General features: G+C 41.7%; 1 pseudogene; it reads right to left on the bottom strand.

Annotated features, from left to right (window-relative positions):
- Nucleotides 1–5,809: 5,809 nt before the first annotated feature.
- On the bottom strand, nt 5,810–6,528 carry LOC102894728 (annotated as a pseudogene).
- Nucleotides 6,529–8,741: the final 2,213 nt, after the last annotated feature.

The following is an 8,741-nucleotide window of genomic DNA, read 5'->3' as shown; positions in this document are numbered from 1 at the left end:
CTTGAATGGGACAGGCGGGTCTAGGGTAGCCTTATACAAATCTGGGATCTCAGTGCTCATGTCATCAGGGCTCTCCATATTATCTCTCATGACTTATTAGGCTGCCTCTGGTTTCCTTAAGTAGCAATGGCAGCATTTCAAGAGAGTGAAAGTGGAAACTATAAGACTCCTTGAGGTGTGGGCTTCAGAACCCACACAGCTTCACTTCTATCTTATTCTATTGGTCTAAACAAATCACAGGGGCAGCCCATATACAAGGGCAGGAAAGCAGACTCCTTCCCTCCTTCCCTGGCTGGAGGAACCACAAAGCACAATGGCCAGGTTTTTCAGTCTCCACAGTCTCCACAAGCTAAGGCTCTGTTTTTGAAATAGAACCACAATTCCACTGTCAAACCTATATATATATATAGATATATATATACACACATATATATAATATTAATGTGTGGTATAATGACTTTTTATTGATTTATAACTTTAGAATTATAAAAGTGGTATTAATACAACTATAATGGTGTTCTGGGATTTTTGTGTGTGTGTGTGTAGGTATTATTAATGGGTGTTTGAACCTGAATAAAAACAGAGGTAGTAATCTTCAAAGTTTACATTCTAATGTGTCTAACTGGCTCCTTAAAAAAGCAACTTTAAAAAAATTTAAAATGTTTCATGATTAAAGGATAGGAAAACTCTTTTGGGAAATTATGTATTTAATTTATTGCAAATGGACTATCGAAATGTTTATTCTCATCACAGTTTCTGAGAGTTTAGAGTGACGGAGAGAAGCTAACTGGGGCTGGATCCCTGACCTCCACAACGATTCTAAATGTACCTTCATGACAAGCCATATCAGCTGCAGACCACAATGGCTGCCTGTCTGTAAGTGGCCCACAAATCCTGAACACCAGGAAGTTGGCCAGGTGCAGCCTCTGTCCAGCTACAGGGCTCCTTCCAATGTCACTTTTAATTGTAGAGTCGCTTTAACAATTGAGACTATGGGTATGTACATAAGTGATATTATCAACAGCAAAAAGACTTAGAAAAGGGATTCAAAACTACTTTATAAAAAAATAGATAATTTACAAAACAACAAGGTCTAAGGAGACTATGAGCTCTTCCAAGGGCAGAAATCCTTAAGGAACCTGAGGGCAGCATTGAATAGTAGCAGTCATAAGGGTTAAGAGCCCTGACTTTGTAGTGGGCAGCCTGGCCCCCGTTGTTGTGTGATCTTAGACAGGGTTACCTAACCTCCTTGAACTTTCATGTCCTCATAATGTTGTTTTGAGAGTTAAATGAGATAATATGTATAGAGTATTTAGAAGCAAGTTTGGCACATTTAAGCATGAGATATAATAGCTATTGTTGGGAAACACATATCAGTCATATTTATGTTCCCAGATCCTACCAAACTGCTCAGTGCAGTGCAGTGCATATGATCAAATAATGTTTGTTCAGTTAATACTAATGAACTGATTAAATGTGATAGTGCTAAAGATGCATATTTTCTCCTGACTGGCTGCATTCCTTTCTTGGAAAACCTCTTCCTGCCCCTCCCTTAACCCATGGGGTCCTACTGCTGTCTGTTTGGTAAATACTGATTCTCCAAGAGTGTACGCTAGCCTCAGACATAGCCAGTCAAAGGGTATTGGGCTTTGAAGCTGTGAAGTCCTGTAGAGTAGACCAGAGATTGTTAAATTACAATTCTCAGGTCAAATCCAGCCCGCTACCTGATTTTGTAAATATAATATTATTAGAACATGACCACACTCATTCACTTAGGTATTGCCCATGGCTGCTTATGGACTACAAAGGTAGAGTTGAGTCGAATAGTCGCAACGAAAAGCATAGGGCCTGCAAATCCTAAAATATTTACTACTTGGCTCTTTATAGAAAAATTTGGTCAAATCCTGGTGTAGACCAACATCTGGCAACCATTTTTGGTCATGTGTATATTAAAAAGTAAGCAGAAAAGACCAATCTGCAGAGAGAAGTGGGAAAAACATACAGACAATAGAGCATTTGTTCACAGAAAGCAAGAGAGCAGAAGAAAGAGTGGCAGAGGCTACAGAGGCTTGACGAGGGCTGCAGGATGCACTTCCGAGGAGGAAAGCTCTTGCGGTAGGCAAGGAGTCTGGCTGTGTGTGTGAAGTCTCAGTCTTTCCCCATTGGACTCCTGAGTGTCGTCAGGAGATGGCGGCTGGCTTTTCCTGGAACAAGTAGTCCAAGAGAAAGTAAGGTGGAAGCCGCAGTGTCTTTTATGATCGAAGTTCAGAAGCCACACATCATTGTTTCCACAATCCTATTGGCTACACACAGGTCAAGCCCCACACACATCAGGACAAGAGTACAGGGAACGGAGAATCTCTGGAAGCCATCAGGAGGCCTTCCAGCGCCTGTGAGGCCCTTCTGAACTTCCGCCATGGGTTTCAGCAAGATCCTCCTTGCTCTTATAAGAACCATGTCCCTCTTTTTTCACTGAAGATAAGTGTTTTTGTATCCTCACAGCAAATGAACCCTGACTAAGAGGCAATGAAAAGAGAAAAAACACTATTATTTGTCCCATCTCCTTTCATCATATGTAGGGGTCTCTGAGGTCTGGCTCTTCCAGAACCTTTTTGGTAGCCTTGTGTCTTCCCAGTATGTGGCATTCTGCACTAGCTCCTAGTCATCTATGCAACAAGAGTGACTGTCAGGACCTAGGGATATGGCCGAAAACAAAATAGAATAAGACCCCGCTCCCCGGAGCTGACATTCCAGTGTGGAGAGACAGGCACATGACCAGGCGGTGATGTGTTAAAAAGATAATTAAAGACAAAAAATGTGCATATGTGGGTGCTATTTTATAAAGGGCGGTCAGAGAAGGCCTCTGTGCTGAAGTGACATTTGAGCAAAGAGCTAAATGAAGAACGGAAGTGAGCCAGGAGAATGTCGGAAGAAAGAGGGTGCAGGAGTTTGCTGGGAAGCCGAGAAGTGGGCAGTAGGAGCAGGACGTGGGATTGAGGAGATCCTTTTAAGATGGGACTAGAGCATTCCCTGTAGCCATGGAGCAACTCATGATTCAGGGATTCAGAGAAAGGGAGGGGTGAAATCCAGAAGTTAAAGAAAGGAAACAGCCTCCAACAGAGCTTCTCCCATTTTAACAGTAGGGCAGATGGGAAGCAGCACAGATGGAAGCGGGTTGAAGACGTGATGGAAGACAGGGAGTTGGGTATGACTACTTCTGGATTCTCAATGGAGCTTGAGGCTGAGCGATGGACTGCAGGGGGATTCAGAAGGTATGAGGAGAAAGAAAAAGATGAGGAATGAATTTCTGGCAGTTCAGAAAACAAATCACAGGGCAGTGCTTGTGAACTTTTAAAGTGGAAATGAATCACCTGGGGACATTTGTTCAAGTACTGATTCTGATTTGTAGGTCTGGGTGGAGCCTGTGCTTCTGCATTTTCAACAAACTCCTTGGCAGTACCTGTGCTATTGGTCTAGGACCACCTCTTAAGTGGGAAGGGATGTAGGATTTGTGGGCAGTATATAGGACCTCTGAGGTTTGCGGCCAGCAGTTAAAATGAAGACATTCGCCCTGGCTGGTGTTCTCTCCTGCTTGGGTACAGGGATGGAGTAGAGAAGAGTTGGGTTTAATTGAGGCTGAAGAGAGAGCCAATGAGTTAGTGATAGTTATAAGGAAGTATTTTTAATGATGTGACATTTAATGATGTGACATGAAGGGTTTTAGGCAAGTGTTATAGACTGAATGTTTGTCTCCTCCCCAAATTCGTATGTTAAAATCTACCCCCACTGTGATGGTATTTGGAGGTGGGAGCTTTGATGCTCAGGTCAAGGGTGGAGCCCCGTTAACGGGATTAATGCCCTTCTAAAGGAGCCCCCAGAGCACTCCCTTGCCCCTTCCACCATGTGAGGACACAGGGAAAAGACAGCCATCCGTGAACCATGAAATAGGTCCCAACCAGACCCTGATCTTGGACACATGATGCTGGCACCTTGATCTTGGACTTCCCAGCCTTGAAAACTGTGAGAAATAAGTTTCTGTTGTTTATGAGCCACCCAATCTGTGGTGTTTTGTTATAGAATCCTGAACCGAGAGGGCAAGGGAGTTACATGATCCAACTGAGATTTTGCAAAGATTTCTCTGACAGCTATGCAGAGAGTGGGTTGGAGGGAGGTGCAGGGTATTATCAGGCTATTATAGTTATTTAGACCAGATGATGCCAAAGTGTGGACCCTGGACCAGCAGCATCGGCATCACTGAGAACTTGTTAGAAATGCACATTTCAGGCCCTGTTGCAGACGTACTGAATCAAAAACTCTGGGGGTTAGGTCCTGAAATCTGAGTTCAACAAGCTCTCTCAATGATTGATGCGAGTTAAAGTCAGACAGGAGAAGATGGTGATTTGGATTAGAGTAGTGGAGAGGTAGTGATTGAAGCTCTATCTCGTGGAGGAAGGTCTAGGACAGAGTAACAGGATGTGTAGGTGAGGTAGTGGGAGGTGCCAGTTTTCTGGGAGAAGGAAAAGGACCTATGGGAGTATTGTGTGCCGGAATGGGAAGAATAGAGGAGGAGCCAACGTTTAGGTCAAGATAAGGAGTTCGGTTCTGTCCATGGAACAGAGCAGATATATTCTGGAGAACTTGGCTGGAAAGTAAAGTAGTGGGTAAGAACCACATTCCACACTAGTTCCCAGAGTGAGATTGGAGATGCGTTCCTGAGAGAAAGCTGCACTGGCCACTGTGGGACCTGGTGTGACAATGTCATCCCACGGCTCTCTGCTGGTTAGGAGAGCAAAGGTTTCCAGGGGGGTCTCAGAGGCAGGCCTCCTATGTCCTCTAACCTATAGAACAAATGCACAAGGGTGGGGGCAGAGATGCTGTCTACAAGCTGGGGTCTCATTTCCAGGGGTCTCAATACAGTTTGTCTTGCACATGGACAGCATTATGCCTTGTGAACTTTGGAGTGGCAAGGAGAGAGGCTGCTGCAGTTGATGACACCAACTTGTGACATGAGAGACCGGAAAGAGCCAGAAAGAAGCCCATGCTCCTTGTTTTACAAGCACAGAAACCAGGGGCCCTGTCCGCAGGCTCAGGAGTGGTTAGCACAACAGAAAGGACCAGAATCCCAGGCTCCCCGTTGTTCCTCTAATCGCTCCTCTCCTCTTAAAAAGAACTGGCACAAAACCAAACAGCAAAAACTCCGGAAAGAATTGGTATCTTTTGCATGAGCATGGCCTTCATTAAAAAGTGTTTTCTGTATATGCTCTTGGTGTCAGTTCTCCCATGAGCTCTTTCTGACTTTTCCCTAAAACTGTAATGGCAAATGCTGATCATTTATCCTTATTTAATCTCCCTATGAACAAATTTGCTGATATTGGATATTATATTCAAGTATAGAATCATTATCATCATCCGATTTAACAGGTTATTTTTTTAATGGAAAATCATCAAAGCTTTTATGGCTATTAATTGTTACATGCAACTTAAAAATCTAATTTTGGAAGTAATCTGGCTGATGAATTTTTCTTTTAATTAGTAAATAGCCACCATACACCAGTGTTACTATCCATATCTAAATAAGGTGTTTAACATGCTGATATTTTACTTAAGAGTTGAAATACAGACTTTACAATATATGTGAAACATCATCAAATATTGTGATAATGCCATTATGATAACAGCTCATGTATGGCATTAAAAAATATTAGCTGGTCATAGTACATCTTTATGAATTGGATTTTAAATTTTCTAGAGGTTAACATAACAAATTTATCATCTTGACATGGTGTATCACAATCTTCCTTCACAGAGTTCACAGCCCTTTCTTGTTGCCTTTCTGTAAACAATCCCGAAGTTCTGAGTGTTCTTTTAGGAGTCTGTCGTATCCTTTTGTATAGCTCTGTGACTGCATCTTTTTTGCCATCGTGTCATTTTGTGCCTTAGAAAGGGCATCTGAAGTCTTCTTTAATTTAATTTTCATTTTTTTCTGGTCTTCTTCCAGTTTTTTATTTTCTGCTTCCAAAATGTGCTCCTATTCCTTGTTATAGCTTTCCAAGAGCCATTTTAGCTTTTCACTCTCTTTCATGAGTTGTTTGGCAGCCTTGTTAGTATTTTCTGCTTGAGTTTTAAGTACACCCTTGTTTGACAGTTTTTGTCAGCTGAGTAATAAGGGTAACTAGACATCTCAACACCAGCCAAAAATAAATAAATAAATTACGAAAATGCAGAAATATAAAGATTTCTTTGAGACTGAAAAAGTTTCATCTGTGCATGTTCATGGGCACCAGCTCATTTCAGTGGCGGGAGGAGAGAAATATTTCCTTGCTTCTCTTACAGCATCTAGAAACAGGATAATCAGTAGGACTGTCATAGTAAGGAAAGCCTTGTTCCAGAAAGTTGCAATTTTACCCCAGACATTAAATTAAAAAATCTTCTGCCATCTCTGAGGAGGAATAAAGGTAGACAGAAGATTAGAAAGAGTCATATTCCAGCATAAAGAAAGATCGCAGCTACCGCCTGTTGGAATGTCATTTGTTCTCTTCACACCCAGCCTGTGATGGCCTGGCTTCTGCCCTGTTCTGTGGCCACCAACTAGGCCTGCATTTTAGAACTGGAAATGACCTATGGCTCTTCTTGTTTTTCCCAACTAATGTTATTTTCCCTTTGCTTTGAATTCTTTACTAAACAGTCATTCTTATTGTATATAATATATATTTCAAAGTTTCTTCTAATAAATAACTGCATATAGATTTTCATCACTCTGGTACTCCTCAAATTAGAAGAGCTTGTGTCTGAAAGTCTTGTTTATACATTGCTCACAGTTTTTGTCAGCTGAGTAATAAGGGTAACCAGACATCTCAACACCAGCCAAAAATAAATAAATAAATTACGAAAATGCAGAAATATAAAGATTTCTTTGAGACTGAATGCAATGTTTTCATACAAGCAACATTCTAAAGGGTAATTAGGTTCCTAGCCAGCTCATAAGCACCGGTCTAATAGTGTAACAGGAGTATTCATTCTAATATGGAGCCATCATTTATAATTTTGTTTCTCTTGAAATGTGATTAGAATACCAGTGGGGTTCATGAACGACAAGTTTTCTCCTGATGCATACATAAATGAGTTCCCCAGATGCCCACTTGCACTTGTTATTTCTCTTGTTCCCTTACATTGGCTCCTGCTATGAGGGTGAAGCTGAGACCATGTTAAGGAAGAAAGGAAGGCTTTGGAGCTCTGACAGTGGAACGGGGGGAGTAGGAGAAAGAAAAAAAACTGGGTGACTTAAACAACAGAAATTTATTGTCTCACAATTCTGGAGGCTAGAAGTCTGAAATAAGGTGTTTGTGGGATTGGTTTCTCCTAAGGGATGTGAGGAAAGAATTTAGTTCAGGCCTTTTGTCTTAGTTTTTATCTTATTTATATTTATTTGTTTGTTTGTTTGTTTGTTTTCCAAGAGAAAAGAAAAGCTTTATTAGAAAGGAAAGTACACTTCCAGTCATGAAAGCGGGCCTGAGCAAGAGAAGTGTGACCCAAAAGGCCTCTTGCTAGCTTTTAGATGGCTGTCTTCATGTTGACACTGTATTTTCTCTGTGTGCATGTCTGTCTCCAAATATCTCCTTTTTATTGGGACATCAGTCATATTAGATTAAGGCCCACTCTAATGATCTCGTTTTAACTTCATTTCCTCTGTATAGAGCCTATCTCAAAATAAAGTCATGTTCTGAAATACTGGGGGTTAGAATCTCAACCTATGACTTTTGGGGGACACAATTCAACCCATAATAACCCAGAATTCTGTATTCTAAGCCTGGTACTTGCTTGTATATACAAGCAGTGATTCTCAACTTGGATTTACCTGATGAACTTTTAGAAAATATCGATGCCTGAAATTAAAACCACAATGAGATATCACCTCATGCCTGCCAAAATGACTATCATCAATAAATCAAAAAATAAGTTTTGGAGAAGATATGGAAAAAGGTAATCTTTGTACACTGTTGGTGGAATTGCAAGTGAGTATGGCAACTACGGAAAACAGTTTGGAATTACCTCAAAAAATTAAAAATAGAACTAACTTTTGACTCAGCAATTGCACTTCTGAGTATTTATCCAAAGAAAACAAAAGAAACTAGTTCACAAAGATCTATGCATCCCTATGTTCACAGCAGCAAATACATGGAAGCAACCTAAATGCCTATCAATAGACAATGGCTAAAGAAGTTATGGGAAGTTTGGAGAAATATAGCGAAGTGAGAGATGTCCCCAGATCTCTCCCCTTGAAACAACAATAAGCTGAACATCCAAAACTCAACTAAAAACACACAAACTGCACACCAGCATGTCTGAGCATGGTATCTGCACATAAGAGCTACCACAGGTTAGAACCCTGGGTGTTGGGTGGCGGGCAGGGAGAAACAAAGAAACTGCCTCTTGCAGTGCCGGAGCTCCCTGTAGGAGGAGGGGGAGGAGTGAAGGAACAGTAACTTCCCAGAACATCCTTGCCCGGGAAAGCTGTGAGCTCAACTGGGCCGGTGGCAGGGCCCAGTCATCAGGGAAGAAATAAGAGAAGTAGGGACAGCAGAAAAACAACAGTTGATTATTACCGGCTGTGGTTGCAAAACAAGGCTAAGGCGCAGCCCCCAACCCCCAACCCCTCCCTCCATATCCTCCGAGACCGAACACTGTAGAGCCCCAGGAGAATCCAAGCAAACGCTACCAAAACTGTTGCTAACACTGACACT

The sequence above is a fragment of the Pteropus alecto genome, unplaced genomic scaffold (assembly GCF_000325575.1).
Source record: "Pteropus alecto unplaced genomic scaffold, ASM32557v1 scaffold413, whole genome shotgun sequence".
Classification (NCBI taxonomy): Eukaryota; Metazoa; Chordata; class Mammalia; order Chiroptera; family Pteropodidae; genus Pteropus; species Pteropus alecto.
The sequence above is the reverse complement of the archived record's forward strand: the minus strand, read 5'-3'. Positions and strand labels throughout refer to the sequence as shown.